General features: G+C 46.3%; 1 protein-coding gene across 3 annotated transcripts in view; it reads right to left on the bottom strand.

Moving 5' to 3' along the window:
- Positions 1-27,943, bottom strand: part of TENM4 (teneurin transmembrane protein 4) — an 844,684-nt gene that overhangs the window by 515,223 nt on the left and 301,518 nt on the right. The window lies entirely within an intron of this gene.

The raw sequence follows: 27,943 nt of genomic DNA, 5'->3' as shown, positions 1-27,943 counted from the left end.
GGGAACTTGGAGAGCCTCCCTGCGCTACGGATCCATCATCTGGGGTCCAGGGACCAGCTGGAGGGGGAGATGGGCCTGGAGAGCAGTGGACTTTGTGAGGCGGGTTAAGGAGCGTGAAAAGGAGCGGACTATCTTAGGTCTGTGGACTCACGATCGGTCTGCGTTCGGGTTACTGTGATGACAGGTGACATGGTCAATGGACAATGTAGAGGTTTATTGGCGGCAAGGCCAATGAGAAGTTATGAGCAATGTCATGGCAGAAGATCAAACTTATAATTTGTTGAACTAGCTTCCCAGTGCCAGGGGCTTCCCATCCTTTATGCTAGCATCCCTTAGTAATCCAGCTTCCTATCTTCTAGAAATAGAATCTCCTGAGTTTTCACTGGTCCATATAACCTCACAGCCAAAGACTAGATTTCCCAGATCCCCTTGCAGTGAGGCATGACTGGCTAACACCTGGCCAATGGGTGTGAGCAGAGATGTTACATGCAACTTCTTGGCTGTGTCCTTAGGAGGAAACTGGCTGCCCTCTGCTCCTTACTTCACTACCTGCCAGCTAAAGCATGGCCCTCTCCAGTGAGCCATCTCTGCCTTTGGAATTGAGGTCACATCCTGGTGCACAGTAGAATCACGAGACAGAGAAACCTCAGTCCCCGCAGAACTGCATGAAGCAGAACTTGTCTATGTCCCCAGCTGATATTTTATATGCAAGAGAAACAAGCATCTGTTATGCTCTGGACAATGTTGTTTTGATCTACAGTAAAGCAGCCAAGCTAATATTTGCTAAGACCAGAGAGATCTCCTGCATTGTGTTTCTTTACGGAGAAACTTCCTTTAGAGGAACACTCTTGGCTTCTCCGGCTCCCTCACTTAATCCTCTCTGTTGTGGTTGAACAGCTTCCCCTCAAAATTCGTGTCTGCTGGGAACCTCAGAATATGGTCTTGTTTGGAACTGCAGTCTTTGCAGATGTAATTAAGGTAAAGATCTAATGAGCTCATGTGGGATCAGGGTGGATGCTACATCCAATGAGAGAATGTCCTTAGCAAAGATGGAAAAGGACCTGGAGACGCAGTGAATACCACGTGACGATGGAGGCAGAGACTGGAATGGTGCACGTATAAACCAAGGGACACAGGAAGCCACGAGAGAGGCCTGGATTCTCCTGCAGAGCCTTCAAGAAGGAAGGACCGACCCCGCTGACACCTGCTTTCAGAATTTCAGCCTCTAAAACTGTGAGAGAATACACTTCTTGTTCTGCCTCCAAGTTTGTGGCAATTTGTCGCAGCAGACCCAGGAAACTGACACAAGCTCTGAGAGGAGGGATGGCTGTTGGATGGGTGGGTTTGGCAGAACTGGATCTGCCTTCCCCTGAAGCCCCGTGCCCCCAAAACAGCCCCCAGAAAGCTGGCCTCTCTTCTCCTGCAGGGAACGCATAGGGCTAGAAGCAGGGTTTAGCAAGCCCCTCTGTCTGCAGAGCTGCAGCTTTCCATCGTCGGTGCAGTGCAGTCATCAAGAGCACAGCCCCTGAAGCCAGGCTACCAGGACCCAGTCCTACTTTCCCATCTATTAGTTGTGTGGTTTCGGGTAAATTAACTAAAATTCCATTGGCATCTTCATCCGTAAAATGGGGATGATGATAGCACCTACTTCACGGAACTGTTGAGAGGACTCACTTAGCTATACCATGACGTGCTCACAACACAGACCGACAGACACGAAGTGCTGAGTCAGTGTTAGCATTTGACTAGTGGTGATCAGCTATGTTATTACCTGACTCTGCTACGTCTCAGTTAATTTTTAACTTAAACCAGGAATGTAGGTATTATTTTCTCACTCCCGTCGACCTCAACCTTTACTCTATTGAATCTTCATTAACCACTTTCTATAGTCAAGGAAACCAAATCCCAGAGAGATGAAATGGTAGCCCATAGTCCCCTTCTGGGTCCTTCTTCTCCACCCACCTTGGCAGCTCAGACACCCCTGTGGTCTGGTTGTTGGGGTCCTAGGCTCCGGTTAGCAGGCCCTGGAAGATCCCTCTCCTGGACCCAAGGTAACAGGGCTGGAGCCTAGTAGGGCCTCCTTGGGCCAGCAGTCCTGATCAGCTGCTCAGTGTGCTGAGCTACACAGCATGGGGCCACATGAGGATCCCGCAGACCGTGTCCACACAAGACCAGACTGCTCTTTAGCCCTGTGGGGCCATCTCTGCAGCGCAAGCTGTGCTCCAGGGAAAGCAAGCTGTCTCTGCAGACGTGCCCCTCCGTCTGGGGGCTCTCAGACCCATCCTGGGTGAGAGCAGCAGGTTTAGTCTAAAGAACCAGCCGGTTTACCACACGCTGAATGAAGCCCTGTCACTGGGAGGATGGAAGTCCTTGGGCCCAAGTGTACACACAGTGGGGAGGAAAAGTCTCAGAGGGACACGGGGAAGGGAACTAGCTGAGGATCTGTTGTCTGCCAGACGCTATCTGAGGTGCTTCATGTTAGATGTTACATCTGATCTTCACAGCAATCCTCTGCCATAAACCCATTGTAAGAGATGTGGAAACTGAGGCTCAAAGACCTGAAATCACTTATCTAAGCTACGTAGCCAGGAAACGTCGGAGGTACCCAGGTTTGCCTTAAATTTTTCTTTGACAACACAGGAGAATCGGACACGCCTTCTTCACTCTGAGCAGGGAGTCTTTCAGGGTCTGACCTGACCCAAGCGGGGCCTGGAGCCCTGGAGCAGGTTTCCCTGGGTCATGCTCCATGCACACCGCAGCCACGCGTCTCCAGCATCAGTGGTGCTGCTGTGTTTGGATGGCCCTTTATGCTCCCTGGAGGACTTATCTTTTGATTCTCTCCTGTGAGGTGATGCAGGTCAAGACAAGCTCCACCTGTGACCTCACTGAAAGATTCCAGATCAGGAACCTCTTCCAGGCCTGAGAGACTAGAGTGTGCTCTGCTTGCTAACAGACTTTCATCTGCAAATTCAGCCACCCTTCCTGATGTCCGCTGTGTGTTGCCCGGCATGATACTAGGGAGAGGGTCTCCAGAGAGGAATCAAAAAGCCCCTGCCCTTGAGAGTTTATGAGCAAGAGGGAATGAGAAGCCTGGTAGCATAAGAATGATGAAGGGGATGGGCGCCAGCACTTACTAAGCATTTATTATTGGCTGTTCTGAATGACTGATGCTTATCATCTCATTTAACCTTCACAAAACCCTATTATTTTATTCAAGAGGAAACTGAGACATGGAGAGATTGGAATTACTAGAAAGAGGCAGAGAGGGAAACAAACTCAGACAATGAGCTCAATTTTGTATGCAGGCAGTAACTAATTTGCCCAGGATGCGTGGAGAAGTCGGTTCCATCTTCACAGAGGAGTTAATATCAGAGTAGGGTTTTGCAGGATGCATAGGAGTTTGCCAGGCAGAAACTAGGTGAGAGTGGATCAGGAAGTTTTAGACAGAAGTAAACAGAGCGGTGTGTGGAAGGAATCCCAGGTAGTTCAGTATGTCTAGAACACAAAATCAAGGGACAGGAATGCAGGAGGGGATACAATTTCAGAAATGAGGTTGCAGAAGGAAAAGGGACCAGCTCCTGGAGAATCGTGAATGTGAGGCATAGAAGCTAAGATTTTTCGCCCCCTATTAAACAGACATGGGGTTTATGCATTTCATGCAGTAAAGTTTGGGGGAAAGTATTCCAGGCTGGCATAGCAGTCTAACAGTGTCATCAAGGTCCCAGGCTCCTTTTCCCCTACAGTTCTGTCATCCTTAACATTTTCCTCCAGTTGCAAGATGGTGGCTGCACCCCCAAGCAGTCCATCTGTGTTCAAGGCAGGAAGAAGTAGAAAGGGCAAAGAGTAAAAAAAGTCTGATCTTTGAGATAGGAGCGCAAACTCCATTCATTTTGTGTCCATTGGGGACCCACTGAAGAGTCCGAGGCAGGGCAAGAGATGATAACGATGCTGGCTAACGCGTACTGAGCAATAACCGCCCCAGGGAATGTTCCGCTTTATACACGTCACCTTACACATGTCACTGCAGCTAACTCTCAAAGCAACCTTAAGACACAGGCTCGTGTCCATCTGTGCTTGAGCTCAGTCATGTCCAACTCTTTGTGACCCAATGGACTGTGGCCTGCCAGGCTCCTCTGTCCATGGGGATTCTCCAGGCAAGTATACTGGGGTGGGTTGCCATTTCCTCCTCCAGAGGACGTTCCTGACCCAGGGATCCAACCTGTGGTCTCCTATGTCTCCGGCATGGCAGGTAGATCCTTCACCTGCTGAGCCATCAGAGAAGGAAGATGCAGGTACATCCCCATTTAAAAATGAGGCGACACAGAGAGGTTAAGAAAATCACCTCCGGCTGCCCAGGCAGAAGAGGCAGAAACTGAGTGGTCTGGCTCTGAGTCTGGCTCTTAATCACCACGTTCGCCTGCATTTTAGAAAGTGTACTAAGTGCGAGTGCGGAGGCAGCGAGTCCAGTGCAGAGGCTGAACTCTCCAGGCAGAGAGAATGCGACCCTTGCAAGGATAGTGGCATGGGTGAAGAATGGGGGCAGGCAAGAGGGGAAGGGGAGGACCTTATGACTGTCTGACACTCCCCTCCCTAAGCCAGGCTCCTCCGTGTCCACAGGGCCTGCAGGACTGAGGCCGGGGCACCAGTGCCGGGCAGCCGCAACGACTCTGCAAAAAGAGTCACAGCGTGGTGGCAGGCAGAGCCTGACACAGGCCTTTCACGCTGACACCCACATCACTATTGTCGTTCGTGTGCAGACTCTCACCCCAGACAGTGCCAAGGCCCAAAAAAGCAGGAAGCGGTTTGCAGAGGTGGGGCCACAGTTAGATCACTGTCTTGTGCCTGGCAGATGGGAGCAGGGTGATGCTGATGTCTGCAGCTGACGGGGGCCCACGTGGAAGGGGCAGGATGATAACTCAGGGGCTCAAAAAGCCCTGGGCTCCCATCCCAGCTGGATCTTTAGTTAGCAGTGACTTCAAGTCGCCTCTCTGCATGCATCTCCCCTGCCCTCGGTGAGCTGCCAGGATGCAGGGGCGAATCCCACCACCCTGACATCAGGGAGTTCCCAGTCTCCACAGCACTGGTGCCAGTGATCAGTGCTGAGATACGGGGAAGCATAGAGGTCATAGTGGGGGTCCAGGGCGGTGAGCAGACCAGGCTTGGAGGTCCAGGTGGGCTACCTGGAGGAAGTAACTACTAACCTGCATTCCATAAAATACGAGTTGGCCAGGCAAAGAGGAAGGGAGGGTATTCCATTAAATATGAACCAAATGGGCTAAGGCGAATGGACAGAAAGCAAGGCACATAGAGGAGAGTCTTCAGGAGGAACCAAGCCTGTTCTGTTTCACATCACACTTTGTGCATTCCAGTGGCTGGTACACACAGTACCTGCTGCGGAAAGCAGGGCTCCCAGCGCTTGTGGCAGCTTGATCATAAAACTGTCACAGGTCTTCCCCTTGTCGTATTCATGCCCCTTTGCACTGTGACTGCAGATCCTGTTATCAAGAGGTGAAGACTATTTCCCCCTCTGTTAAATCTGGGCTGACAGTGTAACTTGCTTTGGCCAATAGAATCAGGCAAGCTGGTGACACATGAGTTCGGAACTCGCATCCTCCTGCTCTCTTGGAGTTGTGCTCAGCTGCCCGCTTACTTTACTGGATGACGAGAGGCAAATGGCCCAGTGACCTTACCCCCACCCCTCCATGGCCCCAGACGACAGTCAGCCCTGAGCCCCTCCACCAACTGACCCAGAGTGACCAAGTTATGCCTTTTTGCCTGGGACTTTCCTAGTTTTAAACGAAATGGTCCATATCCAAGAATGCTTTTGGTCCCAGGCAAACAGGGACGGCTAGTCATCCCAGCTGACTTGTTTGAAAAGACCCTGATGCTGGGAAAGATTGAGGGCAGGAAGAGAAGGGGATGACAGAGGATGAGATGGGTTGGATGGCTTCACCGACTCGATGGACATGGGTTTGGATGGACTCCGGGAGTTGGTGATGGACAGGGAGGCCTTGTGTGCTGCAGTTCATGGGGTCACAAAGAGCTGGACACGATTGAGAGACTGAACTGAACTGAACTGAGTCATCCTAAGCTGACCTTAGATGCATGAACAAGCCCAGTCAAGTTTCACACAGATCAGCAGAGCTGCCTGTGACCCACAGATGAGGGTGCAATCATAAATGCTGCGGTTTCAAAGCACCAAGTCTGTGGTTTTAAAGTGCCAAGTTTGTTATACAGCGATGGATAACAGATAAGCTGGTTCACTGGGGGTGAGGCTCAGGTTCTCAGCTTCCGTAGCAGTTGGGAACCAATTAAGCTTCTCTCCAGGAGTGTGGCATCAAGTGGGTCATGAGAGGGAAGGCACCGACATTCAGAGAGGTTAAGTCACCTGCTCAGGATCACAGAGCCAGTGCGTACTGGCAACGGAACGCAACCCCGGGCCTCTGACCTTCCCCTTCCACCACGCTTTCTCTATGTAATCAGCACATTTGTGCTGCAGTCACCGGAGCCCCCCAGAGACTGTTAATTTAACAAATCTCTGGTCATGCTCCAGCTCTTGTGATGGTTTTCTCTAGTAGATCCAGTGTCAGACCACGTTATACGCTCTCTCCCACATGAAGGACGATGGGACTCACACTTAACCGCAAGCCACAGCCAGTCCAACCACGGTCAGAGACCAGGGCAAAGGCAGCACTGTCAGGAGGCAGAAGGCATGTGTTCGGGATGTCCTGGCACACAGGTAGAAGGCCACACTGGCTTTTATCACACGCAGGAGGAGCTGGGGGACGCTGACTGTAGCTTTAATTCCGACACATACCTGCTGCACGACCTTGGGCAAGTCCCTGCCCTTCTCTGGGAGACCGGGTACCAGCTGATTATTTGAAACTGGCACCATTCACTGTAAATTGAGGGCAGAACATGGAGTTGACACCTTTGAACCCAGGACCAAGTACAATGCACGACAGCTGCTCAAAGAATGCTCACCGATCGCATATGTCATAGCAGGATGTCTTCTCTTTTTGCTGATAGAGCAAGAAAGCCATCTTGCAGAGGGCAGGGGGCCCTGACATTAATTTGGAGAAAATGTAAGTTTCTTCCCCTCCATTCCAAGGAAGAATGAGAATGAGACAGGACTTTGCTTCTTGGGCCTGGGGTTTGCCCCTAAAGAGAACTGGCTGGCCTTGAGGGCATGGCAACCCATTCCAGTATTCCTGCCTGTAGAATCCCCATAGGCAGAGGAGCCTGGTGTGCTGCAGTCCATGGGGTCTCAGAGTCGGACACGACTGAGCGACTAAATACGCACACATTGCATTCCCATGAGTACTTCATGTTCACTTCTAAACACCTCTGGGATGGTGGGACTTTGGCAGTGCTAGGAGGAGAATGCTGCTAAGGGACCTAGTGGTCTCAGAAGTCTAGTGGGAAACATCAGAGGCAAAATTTAGCATCAGGAAGACCCCTCTCCTTTCAAGGGTTGTGCAGGCTTGGGTAGGAAGCTGGGCAAATGAGACTTTGCTACACTGGAAGACCTATGGGCCTATGCATAAGGTATAATGGTACTAACTACAGCAGTGGATTGAACAAAACAGAGGTTTTCAATACCTGCATGGTATTACAGGTTGAATTGGGTCCCTTCAAATTCATATGCTGAAGTCCTGACCCTCAGGGCATCGGAACCTGATCTTATTTGGAAATAGGCTCACTGCAGATATAGTCAAGATGAGGTTATATTAGAATAGCTTGTGTTAGTCACTCAGTCATGTCCAGCTCTTTACAACCCCATGGATTGTAGCCTACCAGGTTCCTCTGTCCATGGGATTCGCCAGGCATGAATACTGGAGTGGGCTGCCATTCCTTGCTTTAGGGGATCTTCCCAATTCAGGGATCGAACCCAGGTCTCGTTCACTGCAGGTGAATTCTTTATCATCTGAACTACCAGGAAGTCCTGATCAGAGCAGGGTGGGCTCCAAATCCAATATGACTGATGTTTTTATAAAAAGGAGAAATTTGGAGGCAGACACTCACACAGGAAGAACGCTGTGTGAAGATAAAGGCAGAGACTGGAAAGATGCTTCTACAAGGCAAAGAATACCAAGGATGCCAGCAAACCACCAGAAGCTGGGGGAGAGGCAAGCAGATTCTCCTTCACAGCCCCCTGGTCACTCCTTGCTCTCTGACTTCAAGCCTCCAGACAATAACTTCCTGCTGTTGAAGTCACCCAGTTTGTGGTACACGGTTATGGTAGACCCAGCAAACGAATACAGGAAGCACAGTGTGAGACCATTGGGTGGGGTGGGGTGGCGGAGATTGTAGAAGTGTGATAAGCTGGGAAGGCAAACAGGGGAGGGAACCATGAGAGAACAATCAGGACTTGCACCAGTCTGTGTGTGAAGGCTCAAGTCAGTTTAAATTTGTCTTGAGAAATAAGGGCTGTGATACAACTCTCCCTGGCTCCAAAGCATTGCTTTTTCATATGACATTATGAAAACAAGTGGTGAGTTGGAAGGAATTACAAAGGTCACAGAGACCCCCCCTGCTCTGTTTTACAGGTAAAGAGATGAAGACCTCAATGGTGGAGTACTTTTGTCAGCATCCACAAAGGGATAGAGCGAGGATCAGAACCCAGGCATCCACAGCTGTCTTTCTCCAAATCTCAACATGCCTCATCCAGCCAACATACAGAGGCTGGCATTTGTGTGAAATGCAAAAGCCTCTGTGGGCACCACTGTATATTTAGACATTCTCAAGAAGGGAAGGCGGCTGCAATGTGGATATTTTCATTTTCACAAACCACTCCGGAAGCCAGGATGAGTGAGGACTGTTTTTTGAGACTGTCTCCCTTGAGGTGAACTTAGCCAAAGAAACACTCTAGAGCAGGGAGCCACTGTTTAGTACCTAACAAAACTCTGATCTATGAAAGCATTAACCATTGGGTTTCCCTAAATGGAGAATCCCCACAGGGCTATGGAGTCTGGTGATTCAGAAATCACTGAAGACTGGGGGAGGGCTGGAGTGAGGAGGGGGAGGAGGAGCGAGGAGGAGGGGAGAGGGGTAGGGGGGGAATGGGGGTGGGGGATGGGAATGGGGGGAGGATATTCTGGGAACAGAGTCCCATTCTGGAGCCTCAAAGCACAGAAGCTGAATCAGACAGCGCAAGAATATGATCTAAAATAATCATGCAAGTTAATGAGCAAAGAAGATTCAGCTTAGGGACAAATCTTCATTAACATAGCTAATGTTGATTGATGCTTTACATTTATCTACTATTTTACACATTGCAAAGCACTTTTCCAACAATTCTCAACAAGCTCAAAAATTCTAAGTTTAGGTGACCAGGTACTTTATCATCCAAAGCGTGTCGCCTTTGAGGTTGAAAGGAAGCATTCTGAACACTTATGGTGGGTCAGCAGGTATAAACCAGAACTGTCCCAGGCAAACAGGGATGTATGGTCAGTCCACGGCAGGCCTCCAAAAGAGACTGAGAAACCCAGGGGCATCATCATTCATTCATTTACCCCAAACCTGCCCTTCTCTGTCTACTTTACCTCTGTCTTTTCGGTGGCTCAAATAAAAACCCAGATCCCCCACAATTCTTCTCTCTTCATCCCTTGTCTTCCTTCTCCACCCCACCCCCTGCCCAACTCTAATCCATCAGCAAATCCTGATAACCCCAACTACAAGTTATCCCCCACTTCTTCTTTCTCCTCTGACTTCACCCTCATCTTAGCATCATCATTTCTCACGTGGACAGCAGCAAAAGCTTTCTAATCCATCTTCCTACTTCCATACATGTTCCTTTCACAATCCATTATCCAAAAGGCAACAAGAGCAATTTTTCAAAAATGTAAATCTGATATGTTTCTCCCTTTCTCAGAATCTTCTAGCAGCTCTCTACTGTGAAAGTGAAAGGTGCTCAGTTGTGTCTGACTCCTTGCAGTCCATGGAATTCTCCAGGCCAGAATACTGGAGTGGATTGCCTTTCCCTTCTCCAGGGGATCTTCCTAACCCAGGGATTGAACCCAGGTCTCCAGCATTGCAGGCAGATTCTTTACCAGCTGAGCCACCAGGGAAGCCCAAGAATACTGGAGTGGGTAGCCTATTCCTTCTCCAGTGGATCTTCCTGACTCAGAAATCGAACCGGGGTCTCTTGCATTGCAGGCAGATTCTTTACCAGCTGAGCTATTATAGAATAAAAAAGCTAAACTCCTTATCTTGACTCTATGTCATTGTTCAATAAGTATGTGATAAATAAACAAACACACAGTCAAGAAGTATTTGCTGAGTATCTTCTATGTACAGTTAGCCCTCAATTGGCAGGTTTCACACCTGTTAGTGGATAAAAAATTTGAGGGGTGGATTCCAGAAAGTTCCCCCAAATAAGACTTGAATTTGCTATACTAACAACTATTTACATAGCATTTACACTGTATTTACAAATACTTACATAACATTGTATTGTGTGTGTGTGGGTGTTAGTCGCTCAGTCGTGTCCAATTCTTTGTGACCCTATGGACTGTAGCCCGCCTGGGTCCTCTGTCCATGGAATTCTCCAGGCAAGAATACTGGAGTGGGTTGCCATTTCCTTCTCCAGGGGATCTTCCTGACCCAGAGACTGAACCCAGGTCTCCCACACTGCAGGCAGATGCTTTACTGACTAAGCCACTAGGGACTATTGTTTACCATTGGCTCAGTGGTAAAGAATCCACCTACTAATGCAGGAGACAGAGGTTCAGCCCCTGTGTGGGAAGATCCCCTGGAGAAGGAAACGGCAGCCCACTCCAGTATTCTCGCCTGGGAAATCCCATGGACAGAGGAGCCTGGCAGGCTACAGTCCACGGGGTCCCAAAAGAGTAGGACATGACTTAGCGATTAAACAACACAACATTTACAGTGAATTAGGTATTATAAGTACTGGAGGTGATTTAAAGTACTGAGGAGGATGCGGTAGGTTATACTGCAAAGACTACACCATTTTAGATAAGGGACTTGTGCATCCTGAAATTCTGGAGTCCACAAGGGGGAGGTGGTCTTGGAACTGACCTTCCCCCCCCCCCACCCCCGCAGATACTGAGGGATAGCTGTGCTAGACTCATGCAAGGCACACCTTATAGCTTCTGTGTGACCCATGTCACTGTCGGGAATAAAACGTCACTCTAATTCTGGATATTTCTTTTCCCATGAGGGAGCCTCCTAGCCCCGCTCTGTCCCTCCACTCACAGGGAGTGGAATGAGTTACAATGGTGGTAAAAACCGAGGCAGAAGGAACTGGGCAAGCTCAGCTGAGTGCCAGTCTTCCTCCTCTTGGCAGCTTGCAACGCTCTTTGCGAACCCTCCAGGGGTCTGGCTCTTCCTCTGCCCCCACCCAGCACTGCCCGTGACCAGGTGGGTCAGTCTGCCTAATCCTGGATCCAATTATCAAGTCAATTTGGCTCTCATACCAAGCCAAGTTATTCATTACCAGTAATGAACATGATATTTTGGCTTCCATCTGCCACCCTCTGTTTATTTCTCAATTTGTTCAGAGCTCAGATGGAAAGAGGGGTGCTATTTATTGGCTCCCCCCCAAAGACCTTGAGTATCCTGTGAGAAATCTGAGAAATTGACTGCATAAAGCCTGGTACAGAGCCCCTGGCAACCCAAGGGCGTTACAATCTGGGACTGGAGAAATAAAAGCTGTAATAGTGCAGTCGCTGGCTGAGCAAGGATCATTGCGGGGCTCATGGTGAAAACTGAAGTACAAATTTAGTACCAGCATTTAGCCCAGAAAAACATCTTCAGGGATGAATCACAAAGGGACGATCGTCATTTGTGCAAAGAGACAGAGGGTTATATGGGAAAAGGTGGCTAGAGATTCTAGTTTGTGTTTATGAAAACAGATGGCCTTTATGAAATACAGAAAGCCCAAACAAAAGCATCATTTAATTCCAGGAGTCAAGAGATTTTTCTATTGACATCTCATCAAAAACCCATCTTTCAGGCTTTTTAACCCCCTGGAGAATTCATAAATAGCACTTCTTAAGATAAAAGCAAAACAGTTTTCCTAAGGATGTAAGTTACATAAGATTATCTTGCTTCCGCCCCCACTCCCACCTCATCCTCCCTGTGTCTGTTCCTTGCCCAGATGCTACTGAAAACCTTCAGAAACTGCGCTGGGAGAGGCTTACAGAGGTGGCAAGTGTGAAACCCAGTTCACGATGCTCCCAGGGGAGGGACTTCCTGACTCATACCCTCTTATGTCTTGGATACTTCCAGAGCAGGCAAAAGACAGGGTTAGAATTTTGATTTCATTTCCTTACCAGCTCCCCTCCCCGCCCTGCCTGCCCGCCCATTTTTCTGCAGCACAATCTGGCATGCAGAACTTCCCCAACCAGAGATGGAACTCACGCCCCCCTGCAGTGGGAGTGTGCAGTCTTAACCATTGGACTGCCAGGGAAGTCCCTCATTTCCTCACCATCTTTAATTTCTTTTTCCTCAGTCAAGCCTTCCCTCAGTCTTCAGAGCCTGATTTGAAATAAAAGCTTGATGTCCCTGCTTCTGTCCATGGCTCTACCGGTCAGATGTTTCAATGTGCCTGTCCAGAGCCTTCCTGCCCTTTTCCAGCCTGCGTGACACCCTGGGAGGCCTCTCTTTCACCTGCATCAGTGGCTGCCCGCTCGGTTCAAGCAACGGGAGCCCTGGCAGGAAGCTGAGGTTGGGAAGCGAGTGAGGTTGGGGTGTTTATTCTCCTGGCAAGCTGGCTGCAGCGCTGTGTGTTGGCAGTGGCCGTGTTCCCATGGGGGTGGGCACAATTCTTTGGGGCAGCCCTTTGCTAAAGCTGCAGCTAGAGCTGCTAGACAGCTACAGCTGTCTCCAGGTCCCAGGGCCGGCTCCCTCCCTCCACCCATCAGGCTATGCCAGGCCACAGCTCTCAGCTGTTGCTAACCCCAGGGGGCTTCGCCACCCGTTGTGGTTGCCCCCAATCCTGCCACATATAAGAACAGCCCCTTCCTCACACCCCTCCCTTAATTATCCCTTAAAACAAATGCCATTGTTTCTTGCCAGGACCCCAACTGATAACACCACAGCTCTATGTCAGTATCTGTGGTCTTTGACTCCAAGGCAAAACTTCTATTTCTTGCTTCCCTTCCTCATCAAACTGCCTGAACAAATGCCCCAGAAGGTTTGAGCTCAGAAGGGCTTCCTAGACTGTCCAACCTGCTGTTACCTATGACTTGATTTTTAGAGGTCAGTTTCTCAAAATACAGCAAAAATCTGTGAACACGTTGAATTCCAATAATCCAGAAATTCTCACAGTTCTAAAAACTGCCCCAAGGAATCCCTGGATTTATATAAAGATGTTTCCAAGAGTGATATTAAAAGTACATAATGATATGAGCATCCCTTAATGGAAACAGAGCAGACTGGATTACTGTATCGGTGCCAACTGGCTGAATATTGGCACTGGGCACTCACTCCAATAGTGAGCACAGAGCTGAGGAAAAGCAGGAAATAACCTGAATGTCTGTCAGCAGGAGAAATGTAATACGCTCTGGTATTCTGTAGGATAAAATACTACACAGCCTTTCAAAATGATTCTGAAGATGAATATTTAACGATGTCTGTGCTGTGCTCAGTAACTCAGTCGTGTCTGACTTTGTGACCCCATGACTGTAGCCCACCAGGCCCCTCTGTCCATGGGGACTCTCCAGCCAAGAATACCAGAGAGGACGGCCATGCCCTCCTCCAGGGGACCTTCCCAACCCAAGGACTGAACCCATGTCTCCCGCATTGCAGGCAGATTCTTGACCATCTGAGCCACCAGGGAAGCCCAAGAATACTGGAGTGGGTAGCCTATCCCTTCGCCATGGGATCTTCTCGACCCAGGAATAGAACTGGGGTCTCCTGCATTGCAAGCGGATAGTGGATTCTTTACCAGCTGAGTTACCTGGGAAGCCCATATATTATACACATCGTTAAGTGAAAAAGGCAGATCACAAAATTTAATATAGAGTGTCGTTCTATTTTTAGAAATTAAAGAAAGGTGATGTGTGTCTCTGTGTGTGTGGTTACTCAGCAGAAAGAGCAACAGTCTTTATTCTGATGTGGTTCAGTTCAGTTCAGTTCAGTTCAATCGCTCAATCATGTCTGACTCTTTGCGACCCCATGAATCGCAGCACAACAGGCCTCCCTGTTCATCACCAGCTCCCGGAGTCCACCCAAACCCATGTCCATCCGGTCAGTGAAGCCATCCAACCCATCTTATCCTCTGTCGTCCCCTTCTCCTCCTGCCCCCAATCCCTCCCAGCATCAGGGTCTTTTCCAATGAGTCAACTCTTCACATGAGGTGGCCAAAGTACTGGAGTTTCAGCTTCAGCATCAGTTTTTCCAATGAACACACAAGGCTGATCTCCTTTAGGATGGACTGGTTCGATCTTGCAGTCTAAGGGACTCTCAAGAGCCTTCTCCAACACCACAGTTCAAAAGCATCAATTCTTCAGCACTCAGCTTTCTTCACAGTCCAACTCTCACATCCATACATGACCACTGGAAAAACCATAGCCTTGACTAGACGGACCTTTGTTGGCAAAGTAATGTCTCTGCTTTTGAATATGCTATCTAGGTTGGTCATAACTTTCCTTCCAAGGAGTAAGCCTCTTTTAATTTCATGGCTGCAGTCACCATCTGCAGTGATTTTATGTGATAGGATAACCTAATTTTTTCTTCTCTTCCATTTGCTCATCTGTAGTTTCTAAATTTTTAAGAACATAATTTTTAAATAAAATATGACACTAACTTTTTTAAATTCACCCACCCAGTTTTATAGATGAGCCTAAAATATTGGTTAGGAGTCTCTGATTCTAAACTGTTTGCTGAATGTACTGCCCATGCTCCTGTTGCTCCTGCTGCTGCTGCTGCTAAGTCACCTCAGTTGTGTCCGACTCTGTGCAACCCCATAGACGGCAGCCCACCAGTCTCCCCCATCCCTGGGATTCTCCAGGCAAGAACACTGGAGTGGGTTGCCATTTCCTTCTCCAATGCATGAAAGTGAAAGGTGAAAGTAAAGTCTCTCAGCTGTGTCCGACTCAGGACTGATCATTTAACTGATGGCTTCTGGTCTCCCTAGAAGTGCTCAACATTTCAGCACAGCAAGATGCAGACTCCTAGGCAGTCTTACACACCACCACCTCCAGCTCTGCGCAACAGCCACTGACTCTCTGCCAAGAGAACGACGAGCCCCAAGCCGAGACTGTTGCCTGAATTCTTGGCAGCCATTCTCCGACATTCTCTCTCCTGAACACTTAATATATTCCTAGCAGATTGACTGCATGTTATTAATAACTATATAGTCTGTCAATCAACACATCTTCTGAGAGAAAGTTTCCAAGTCAGTCATGTTAAAAACCCAATTAAAAAAAAAGATTTAAAAGACATTCTTTCTCAACAGTACTTTTAATTATTTGACACCTAATTATTTACTCCTTCATGTTTACTGTGCCTCCTTCTCCAAGACCCAAGGAAGCTAATTAGCCAAGATGAAGCTGCACACACATTCATGTATACGTGCAGACAAGCTTCTATACACGCATGTAGATGTAGGGTTTAGTATACAGTAATAAATAGTGGAAAGGGCTTCCCTGGTAGCTCAGCGGTAAAGAATCTGCCTGCAATGCACAAGATATGGATTTGACTCCTGGGTCAAGAAGATCCCCTGGAAGAGGAAATAGCAACCCACTCCAGCATTCTTGCTTGGAAAATTTCATGGGCAGAGAAGACTGGCAGGCTACAGTCCATGGGGTCACAAAAGAGTCGGACGTGACTTAGCGACTAAACAACAACACAGAGGATATAGCACATTTTTAGCAGTAATGGTACAGTATTAGTGCGTGAAACACAATCACACCCATTCACTCATCCCGGAAGGAAAGGCATGGGCTAAAGGAAGCTGCTAGCGTCCTCCTACCAGATTAGAACAGTAAGTGGGAGTTTGCTGGTTCCTTGCTTGAGAAGTTCACAGTGTCATTATCTTCCACCTTGACCCTGCTACTGAATTCTCTGCTCTGGGTCTCAGCCACATGCTGCTAACCCCCACGCCCATGCCAGGTTCATCTTCATGATAAGTAGACATAATCATGCCACCTCCATGCCCTCAGGTGGCCATCCACAGCCTAGAATGGTTGCTTTTAATTAATTGCTTAAATACTTGTTTTTTTTAGCAGTGGGAATTTTCCCCCTAAAATGGAATTTATATTGGTGTTCAGTATACAGACAGATACGAGAAGAATTGCTCTAATTAAAATAAGAGTGAGGGGTTGCAGCCCCCTTGGGCTTCCATGGTTTCAGAGCTACCGCATCCACTGTCCTACACATAATTGCCTTAGTGCTAAGCTCTAGTGGATATTAGACCATTTTTCTTTTCTTTTTTTTTCTCCCTCCTCAATGCCTCTGTGAAGCTTCAGTGAGCACCTATTGGTATTGTTTCAGGTTTAGAGCATTAAATGAACAAAGCTTCAGTGTGTTGGAGTATAATGTGGAAGTCAGATAACAAATATATGACATATTGCTGGTTACGTGATGGTAAATGTTATGAAGAGAAATAGAGGGGAATAAGAGGGGGGAGAGACTGGTGGCCGTGGTCTGCTTCATCCAATGAAGTCAGGGAAGGCCTCTCTGAATAGATGACATTGAGCAGACACCTGCAGGAAGTGAGGCAGCAAGCTCTGCAGTAGCTGGGGGCATTACATGTCCAGCAAAGGCCAGGGGGCTATGGCTGAAGAGTGCCTGGTGTGTTAGCAGCGCAGCAAGGAGTCTGGCATGACTGGACTGGGAGGAGCCAGGGAGAGAGCGAGATGAGGCCAGGGCATCAGGGTGAGATGCTGCTGTGACAGGTGTGTAGAGCCCTGCGGGCACTGTAAGACTCTGACTTTTCCTCTGAGATGGGGACTCTGGAAGGTTTCGAGCAGAAGAATGATGAGAACAGGTGGGAGGGGAGCAAAGAGAAGGCAGGAAGTCCATGTAGGATGCTACTGCGAGAATCCAGGTGAGAAATGACCAGGTGAGGGTGATGGGAAGTGGCTCGATTCTTCATTTGCTCTTGGAGGTGGAGCTGACAGTACTTGCTGACGGATTGGATGTGCGAAGCGGCACGGGAAAGCAAAAGAAGAGACAATAAATCTCTCAGGAAATTAGCCTGAGCAAAGCAAGGAACGGAGTTGAGTTGCCATGGGAAGAACAGGTTGGTGATGGGGAGGGAGAAAACCCGGGAACGGGCTTGGGTGTGTTGGGTTTGAAAAGCACTGTTACCCATTTGGGTGGATGTGTGCATTAGGAGTTCAGGACAGAGCTCCAAGCTGCAGATAAAAATCTGGGAACCATCTACATTTAAATCCCTTTAAACCCTAAGGCTGGATAAAATCTCCAAGGAAGCAGAGAGCAGAATGAGAAAAGGCCCATGGACTGGGCCCTGGGGCCTCCTGGCATTTAGAGGTTTGCGATTCAGTGGAAGGAATAAAAGAGGCAGAAGAAGCAGTAGGTGGTGAGGTGAGACAGAGCAGGAGAGCCTGGAGTGCCTGAGAACACGTGAAGGAAAAACTCAAGAAGGAGGGTCATCATCTGAGTCAAACGGTCAAGTCACGTGAGGACCTTGCAACGACCACTGGTTTTGGCAACGTGGAGATCCCTGGGGACCTTGACAGGGGCGATGCCGGATGGGAGGAGGGGAGAAACTCCTGAGTGGATTCCTCAAGGGCAGACAGCGCCTCTCAGTTATTTCTGCCTCCCCGTGCCCCTTCCCCACTCAGCACAGCGCCTGGCATGCAGAGGGCAGCAGGATCTAGTGATGGACAAGCCACTTCCTTCATGAAGTCACTTATCTTTTGTATGTCTCTGCTCAGGACCCTTAATTTTCACAGAAAAGACCTTGTCCTTTCACATGTGTGTGTATCTGGACCAGGTGAAGGGGTTAGAAGTAGCTGAGAAAGAAAATCAAACAGAAAAATCTCTCTCCTTTGCAAAGGCTCAGCTAGGGCTGCTCTTGTTTACCCAAGACTCCATATCATGCCTACATAATTAGGTTAGTAAAAGGAAGCCAGTGCCTTTGCTCACTTATGTCTGAGAAAAGGTTTAATTTTAATAATAACAATGATGATGATCAGAATAAAATAGACTTTGTACACTTTAGAAGGAGCTATCTTATCCATCACCTAAAAATTTCCTCTTTACCAATTATCTCACAACATTTGCAAGTACTTCTGGTTTGGGCAGTCCTTTAACCAGCAGGACAAACTGTCTTAGAAAGAGGCCTGCAAGCTGTGGCCAACACCTGTTTTTGTAAATAAAGTTTTATTAGAATGCAGCCATGCCCATGTGTTAGCCTATTTTCTCTGGCTGTTATGGGGCTACACAGCAGAGTTGAGTAGTTGCATCAGAGAATGTGCAAAGATGAAAATCTTTACTACCTAGCCCTTTACAGAAAAGTTGGCCAGTCTCTGTCTTAAATAAGCTAAACCAGAGATTCCCAAAACAGGGTGCTCAAGACCACCCATCCCTTTGGGATTTGGGAAGAAAATATCTGAACATCTCTCTTTCTCTGTTCAATTTTACAAAAAGAAACATTAAAGTTTCTTAGTGTTTAGTACATGGATTGAGAGCAAATCATGGATATAATTTATAAATAAAGATGAAAATGCTGAGAATGTACAGTCAAAAACCATTTACTATTAGGGACAGACAATGAACACATCTGAAGATCAAGCAGGGGATACAAGAGAGGGCTTGGCATATAGTAAGCACTCAAAGGGGCTTTCCTGGTGGCTCAGACAGTAAAGAATCTACGTGTAATGTGGGAGACCTGGGTTCAATCCCTGGGTAGGGAAGATCCCTTGGAGAAGGTAATGGCAATCCACTCCAGTATTCTTGCCTGAAGAATTCCATGGACAGAACAGCCTGATGGGCTACAGTCCGTGGGGTCACAAAGAGTCGGACACGACTGAACAACTAGCACACACATATACACAAGCACTCAATGTGATCTGGAGTTAACACTCACTACGGGTCTAGCCTGTTTTAAGTGCAGTGCTAAGGGTTTCGTATGCATTATCTCACTTAATTCATACAACCCTCTGATGAATTCAGCATTACAACACTATCCCAATTTACAGATACAGAAACGGAGGCTTAGAGAGATTAAGGGTCTCTCCCATGGGCAAACAGTGAGAAAACAGTAGCTTTGGAAGTTGAATTAGTATTTCTGACACCAAAGGCTAAGGTCTGAATTTGTGGATTGCCACTGAAATTCAATGGTGCCATCTTGTATAAATATATTTAGGTACGGACTGATCCTTAACCAAGGGAACATGCCAAGGGTGAACAGTGATTTTGCTGTTCAAGCTTCATTACCATGGTTCTAAAAATGCATTTTTGGTAAACAAAAGAGAAGGGGGGATGGATTACCAGAACTTCCCTGTATTCTTGACTGTATCCTATACTTAGACATGCCTGAGGGTGGAGCTACCATAATAGGAATGTGGCCAGAGGGGAGGTAATCGGAGCCTGAAATCAGACACGGGTCTTCTCACAGGGGCCTCGAGGTACATAAAAACTATTTATCCTAAAGACTGAAGAAGCATTATGGTGCAGTGTCTAGAACACTAGGGAAGTAATCAGGCAGAACTAGATGTTGCTTGATAGGGACCGGCAGTGTTGCCTTGGCTAGGTCTTTTCATCTCTCTAAGCATCAGGTTTCCTGTTTGTTGACTGAGAATAACAATGCACGCTATACAATGAAGGTCTGTAGGAGCGGGGCTGCACAGAATCAGACACAGCTGAAGCGATTTAGCAGCAGCAGCAGCAACAGCAGGAGCACTTAACAAATGGTAGTCATGGTGCTTAGTCATGGCTATGCTTCACTTTGTTTCCAGCAATTTGTATTGTCCTAATATTTTTGTAACAACGCAGTTAAAAATAAATAGGACTAATAGAAAATCTGAATACGCTTATATCTATTAAAGAAACTGAATTAATACTTAACTTTCTAAAACAGAAAGCTCCAGACCCACATGGGGTCACTGGTAAATTCTACCAAACATTTAAGGAAGAAATTATATCAGTTCTCTACAATCTTTTCCAGAAGACAGAAGCAGAAGGAATACTTTCTAATTCATTCTATGAGGCTGCTGTTGCTGCTGCTGCTGCTGCTGCTGCTGCTGCTAAGTCGCTTCAGTTGTGTCCGACTCTGCGCGACCCCATAGACGGCAGCCCATCAGGCTCCCCGTCCCTGGGATTCTCCAGGCAAGAACACTAGAGTGGGTTGCCATTTCCTTCTTCAATGCATGAAAGTGAAAAGTGAAAGTGAAGTCGCTCAGTCGTGCCCAACTCTCAGCGACCCCATGGACTGCAGCCTACCAGGCTCCTCCGTTCAGAGGATTTTCTAGGCAACAGTACTGGAGTAGGGTGCCATTGCCTTTTCATTATGAGGCTGCTGCTAAGCTGCTAAGTCACTTCAGTTGTGTCCGACTCTGTGCGACCCCATAGACGGTAGCCCACCCTCCATGAGGCTAGAACTACCCTAATGCCAAAACTCTACAAAGACATTAAAAGAGCACTACAGTTCAATATTTTTTATGAGCATAGATGTAAAAATACCCGCCAGAATATTAGTAAATTGAATCTAGTAATGTATAAAAAGAATTATACAGCACAACTAAATGGAATTTGTCCAAGGTATGCAAGGTTGATCAAACATTGAAAAACCAATAGATAGATGTAATCTATCACATCAATAGGCTGAAGAAGAAAAGTCACATGATAGTATCAATACATGTGAAAAAATCTGACAAAATCCAATAGCAATTCAGGATAAAAATTTCTCAGCGAACTAGAAATAGAGGGGAATTTTCTTAACTTGATGAACGTGAAATTGCTTAGTCGTATCCGACTCTTTGCGACCCCATGGACTGTAGCCCACCAGGCTCCTCCATCCATGGAATTTTCCAGGCAAGAGTACTGGAGTGGGTTGACATTTCCTTCTCCAGGGGATCTTCCTGACCCAGGGATTGAACCCGGGTCTCCCGCCTTCCAGGCAGATGCTTTACCGTCTGAGCCACCAGGGAACTAGATAAAGAACACCTACAAAAACTCTACAGCTAATACCACACTTAATGATGAGAAACTTGACCCTTTTCTGTTAAGATCTGGAACAAGATGAGGACATCCTCTCTCATTGTACCGGAAGTTCTAGTTAATGTAATAATGCTAATAAGAAAAGGAAACCAAAAGGATATAGATTGGGAATAAAGAAATGAAATTGTCATTGTTTGCAGATGACACAATTGACTATGTTCAGTTCAGTTCAGTCGCTCAGTCGTGTCCGACTCTTTGCGACCCCATGAATCACAGCACGCCAGGCCTCCCTGTCCATCACCAACTCCCGGAGTTCACTCAGACTCGCATCCATTGAGTCAGTGATGCCATCCAGCCATTTCATCCTCAGTCACTCCCTTGAAAATCCAAAAGAATTCGCACCAAAAAACTTCTGAATGACTTCCCTGGTGGTCGAGTGGTTATGGGTCCATCTGTCAATGCAGGACACGTGGTTTTGATCCCTGGTCCGGGAAGATGCCGCAACCTGCGAGGCAACTAAGTCCGTGTGCAATTAGTGGAGCCCACGGGCCCTAGAGCCTGTGCTCTGCAAGAGGAGAAGCCACTGCAATGAGAAGCCCGTGCACTGCGACCGGAGAGTAACCCCTGCTCACTGCAACTACAGAAAGTCTGCACACAGCAGCAAGACCCCAGGGTGGCCAAAAACAGCAAACACATATCAAAACAAAAACTCCTGAAACTAACAATCACTTACATCAAGGTTTCAAAATACAAGTTTATATACAAGTAATATACAAGTATGTATATACACATAATAAACAAAAGTCAGTCATTTTCCTACATACTGAAAGAACGAATGAGTGAAATTTGAAATTAAAAACCACATTGCTATTTACAGCCACACATCTGAAAAATGAAATACATAGGTATAAATCTAACAAAATATGTACAAGATCTATATGAGGTGGTTAAGAATTTGCCTTCCAATGCAAGCGACACCGGTTTGATCCCTGGTATGGGAAGATTCCACATGCCACAGGGCAACTAAGTCCATGTGCCATAGCTACTGAGCCCATGTTCTAGATCCCAAGCTCCAAGGCAAGAGAAGCCACTGCAATGAGAAGCCCGTCACAACAAAGGGTGGCCCCCGCTCTCCACAACTAGAGAAAGCCTGCACAGCAATGAAGACCCAGCACAGCCAAAAAATGGAAGGAGGGGGTTCATGTTTGGGAACTCATGTACACTCGTGGTGGATTCATGTCAATGTATGGCAAAACCAATACAGTATTGTAAAGTAAAATAAAGTAAAAATAAAAATTAAAAACTAACAAAAAAAGATCATCATGAAGAAAACTACAAAATTCTGATGAAAAATATTAAAGAAGAACTAAATAAATGGAGAGCTATTCTATATTTATGCACTGGAAGACTCAATGGTCAAGATGTCAATTCTTCCCAACTTGATAAAGAGATTCAACAAAATCCCAATCAAAATACCAGCAAGTTATTTTGCAGACATGCATGAACTGATTCTAAAGTGGAGAGGCATAAGTCCCAGGATAGCCTACTAGATACTAAAGGAGAGCAACAAAGTTGGAGGACTGACATGCCTGACTACAAGACTTACCTTAAAGCCACAGTAATTGAGACAGTGTGGTATTGCTATCAAAGAGACAACAGGTCAACAGAACAGAACAGAGAGCTGAGAAATAGGCCTACCTAAACACTGATCTTTGACAAAAGAGAAAAGGAATGCAATGGAGCAAAGATAGTCCTTTCTCAAATGGTGCTGGAACAACTGGACACACACATGCGAAAAATGAATCTAGACACAGCTTTTACACCCTTCACAAAAGCTAGCTCAAAATGGATACAGACATACTTGTAAAATGCAAAGTCACAAAACTCCTAGATGATAATAGGAGAAAATCTAGGTGAACTTGGGGATGATGATGACTCTTTAGATATAACTGCAAGCACACAATCTGTGAAAGAAAAAATTGATAAGGTGGACTTCATTTAAATGAAACACTACTGTTTTGTGAAATACAATGTCAATCAAAGAAAAAGATCAGATATAAACTGGGAGAAAATAATGGCAAAAAACACATCTGATAAAGGACTGTTATCCGAAACAGACAAAGAGTTCTAAAGAGTCAACAATGGGAAAATAACCCAATTAAAACATTGGCCAAAGACTTGGACAGACATCTCAAAAAGAAAATATACAGATGAGAAGTTAACATATGAAAAGATGTGCAACACGATATGTCGTTAGAGAACTGTAAATAAGTTGCAAGATACTACACACATTTATTACCATGGCCAATATTCAGAACAGTGATAACATCAAATGTGAGTGAAGACGTGGAGCAGCAGGAACTCTCATTCATGCTGATGGGAACACAAAGGAGCAGAGCCATTCTGGAAGACAGTTTGGAGGCTTCTTACAAAACTATGTATATCCTTATCATACACTTCAGCAGTTGTGTTCTCCGCTATTTACTCAAATGAATTAAAACTTATGTCCACAGGAAAACCTGCACAGGGAGGTTTATAGCAGCCTTATTTATGGTTGCCAAAATTTGGAAGCAACCAAGATATCCTTCAGCAGGTGAATGGTTAAATAAGTTGATTCATGCAGACAATGGATTGTTATTCAGTGCTAAAATAAAATGAGCTATCAAGCTGTGAAAAGAAATGGAAAGAAAGTGAAAATGTTAAGTCACTCAGCCATGTCTGACTCTTTGCAATCCCTGCCAGACTTCTCTGTCCATGGGATTCTCCAGGCAAAAATACTGGAGTGGGTTGCCATTCCCTTCTATGCTTATTATTTCCTTCTATGCTTAATGCTTATTACTAAGTGAAAGAATCCAATTTGGGAAGGCTAAATACTGTAAGATTCTTATCACATGACATTCTGGAAAAAGCAAAAAACTAAGGAGAGAGTAAGAAGATCAGTAGTTTGTAGGGGTTGGGGGAAAGAGAGATGAATAGGTAAGGCATGAAGAATTTACAGGACAGTGAATTCATTCTGTTTGATGTTGTAATAGTGCAAAGATGGCATTATACACCTCTCGAAACCCACAGAACATACAACGGCATGAGTGGGCCCTGATGTAAATGGACGCTGGGTGACGATGACGTGTCAGTGTGGGGTCATCTATTGTGATAAACGCATCACTGGCCGAAGATGCTGAGGAGAGTGAACGAGGGTGTGCGTGTGCGGAGGAGGTGGGGACGGAGTACACAAGAACTTAACTTTCTCCTCAATTTTGTTGTGAATCTAAAAGTACTCTAAAAATGAAGTTTGCTAATTTAAAAAAGGAGAAATTGAACAAACAAATCTCTATACTCATTAGGGTGGCTATTACCAAAACCAGAATATACCAAATGTTGGCAAGGGTGTAGAAAACCTGGAAACCCCTGTGCATTGCTGGTGTAAATATAAAGCGGCATAGCCATTGTGGAAAATGGCCAGGCTGTTCCTCAGAAACGTAAAAAGAGAATTACCATCGGATCCGGCAGTTCTACTTCTGTGTTTATAACCCAAAGAACCAAAAGCAGGGACTTGAACAGATAACTGTAGACCCATGGTCACAGGTGCGTTATTCCAAACAGCCAAAGGTGAAAAGCAACCTGCGCGCTCATCAACAGATGACTGGATAAACAATATTCAGTATGTACATACAATAAAGTATTATCCAGCCTTACAAAAAGAAGAAAATTCTGACACGATACCCGGTGGATGAACCTTGAGAACATTGCGGTGACTTCACCGTGCTTCAGTATGAGTCAATCACCAAGGAACAGATAACATATGATTCCACTTACCGGAAGTGCCAGACTCATCATACTAGAGATAGAAAGCAGAACAGCGGTTGCAGGGGGCTGGAAAAAGGGCTGAAGGGGGAGTAATTGTTCAGTGAATGTACAGTTTCCATTTGGAAGGTGAAAAGAGTTCTAAACACAGGTGACTGATGGCCGCACAACAGTGTGAATGTACTTAAAATCACAGAGCTGAGCACTTAAAAATGGTTAAAATGATGAAATTTACCTTAGGTCTATTTTACCCCCATTTATAAAAGTTTTAAAAATAAATGGGACTCAATATCTCATTCTAAGGTATAAAGGAATGCTATGTCTTATATCCTAGCCAAACCAATCTATATATTTCTTTGAAATGAAAAAAAAGAACTTTAAATATATATGAATAAAATCAAAGAGTTCTTTACCCCTCGGCCCTTGACTCAAAAAGTGACAAAACAGAAGCTTATGGCCTCATATCTGAGGCAGTGGCTAATAGGTTGGCCGTGTGTGTTAGTCACTCAGTCATGTACGACTGTTTGCGACCCCATGAACTACAGCCTGCCAGGCCTCTCTGTCCATGGAATTCTCCAGGCACGAACACTAGAGTGGATTGCTATTCCCTTTTCCAGAGGATCTTCCCAATCCAGGGATTAAACCCTGGTCTCCTGCATCACAGACAGACTCTTTACCACTTGAGCTACAGGGAAGTCCTAACAGGTTGACTGGGTCCAGTTAAATGGCCAGTTTCCATACTGCATCAGGAGAAGCTGGCTTGGTACCATTTGACTCCTGGTGCCAGAAGGAGCCAATCAATGTTGGATTTTCCACAGAAAGCCTATTCACCTTGAGTACTGCCTACACCACTTAATTTTCATATGTTTGGACCACTTGAAAAGTGACTAATTAATTAACCAAGGTTTGGGGCAGTACTGGCCATGCTCATTGCCAAATGTTTAGTTCTGATGTAATGGCAAACCTTAGCAGTCCTTGGAAAAAGTGCTTTGGCTTAGAAAACAGCAACAGGGCAACAGAGAGTCCTTCTCCTCTCCTTTTTCAAAATTCTTCCTGATGTGATTTCACAAAATCTCCAGAAACAACTGCCAGTGAGGTAGTATTCAGAACAATGATGATGACGATAATGTAGTCAACCAGGTTTGAGTGTCTTTTCTGTGCCAGGAACTAAAGGGCGTACTCGACATGTGTAGAAGATTTAATTGTGCCAACCATCTTTCCCAGCAAACAGTATCTATATACCTTTTAAAGATGAGGAAGCCAAGCCCCATGGAAATGAGGTGCCCAAGATAAGGTGGCTAAAGCTAGGATCTGAATCCAAATCTTCCTAACAGCAAAACCATATTCTTTCTTCTGTATCACAAAGTTAATAATGCTCTCATGTCTTGGATGAGTTCATTACTGCCATCTTGCCAAGCTTCATTCTTGTAGTTGGCCAAGTTAATAATGCTTCAGTTTCTAGGCTGGCAGTTGTAGCTCAGAGTGAGGGGCTCTGGGTAACAGAGAGGACACAGGACTCTGGGGTACTGCTTGCCCTGAGTGCCCCCCTTCCACCCCTCTACACCATCTAGAGCCTTGCAAGAATAATTGCATTTATTTGTCAAGCAACTGGTACACCAGGCACTACAGAAGAGGCTTCACATGCTCTCTCTCTAATCCTTGCAGCAATTCCATAAGCAGGTATCTTATCTTCATTTCACAGATGAGGCTGGGAAAAGTAAATGACATACCAAAGCAAAACAGCTAGTCAGGGGTGAACCTTGCCCTTCACATTGTAATGCCTCATGGCAGGAGTCCAGGGCCAGTCTGCATGACAGAGAAAAGCAGAGGGTAGTGAGGTTATCGATTAGTTTACTATCCATGAGGCAGGCAATCTGGGAAAACTAAACACTGGACCATGGGGTGGGACAATGAGAGGAGAGAGACTCTTATCATCTCAAATTTTCAAAAGAAATCACCTAAGGTCACAGAATTATGCAAATACACAGCATGAGTTATGGTTCCTGGAATAAACGACTTTGAATCTATACTTGAATGCACCGAGATTATTGATTCACCTGCATCCAATGTATATTATTAAGCACGTAGGTCTAATTCATTGCATCTGAAACAGCCCCATGGAGTCTGTTTCTCCAGCTACTGGTTTTGGCAAAAGAGTCTCTTTAGCTCATGTAGTTGCATGGCAGGTGATGTTACAGGAAGGATTTTGTTAACCGTATTCTGACAAGAGAGGGGCGTATTCATATGAAATCTTTAAATATGCTTTTTAGCTCCAGTGCCCCTGTCCCTTCCCACCCTCCCTCCCCTTCCTGTTCTGGATGTTAAACTTTAACACACACAGCTCTAATGATCCGCTAATGCATTTGGGTTAATACACCCAGGCTCCTGAACTGCAGGGCAATGACCTGAACCCCATCTATTAATTTGACCATGAGAAGGGTTCAAGATAGAGCAGTTGCAATAATTCTTTCCACTGGGGATAGAGGGAAGTACAAGGCTAAGAATAGCTGTGTATATAAATAAAACACAGCCTCCTCCTATCTGTCAGGAAGACCAGGCCGCCACGTGAGCCTGCTCCTTGCTCATGTGGTTGCCATGACTCCTGCCAGGCCCATGGATGGGTCCTTAATAATTAATCCTGGGCCTACTCAGCCAGAAAGTGCTTCCTAAATAACCTTCTGTCAATAGTGGTTTGAAAGAAGACCAAGTTCTAAGTGCAAGAGTTTCCAGTTGATCGCCTTTGGCCACCCCTCCCCTCCCTGTGACTGCCTCCTCAGCAGGGCTCTGGTGAGACCATACAAGCGAGGGATTCCACCTCGTTGGCTATGGGCTAAATGGTGTACCCTCTCCCCCACTGGCCCAGAGGTAAATAATCCACCTGCCAATGCAGGAGATGAGGGTTCTATCCCTGGGTCAGGCAGATCCTCTGGAGAAGGAAGTGGCAACCCGCACCAGTATTCTTGCCTGGATCCCATGGACAGAGGAGCCTGGTGGGCTCCAGTCCATGGGATGGCAAAGAGTCTGGGTTGACTTACCAACTAAAAAA

The sequence above is a fragment of the Ovis canadensis genome, chromosome 21 (genome assembly GCF_042477335.2).
Source record: "Ovis canadensis isolate MfBH-ARS-UI-01 breed Bighorn chromosome 21, ARS-UI_OviCan_v2, whole genome shotgun sequence".
Lineage (NCBI taxonomy): Eukaryota > Metazoa > Chordata > Mammalia > Artiodactyla > Bovidae > Ovis > Ovis canadensis.
This window is presented reverse-complemented; position numbering and strand designations above follow the sequence as displayed.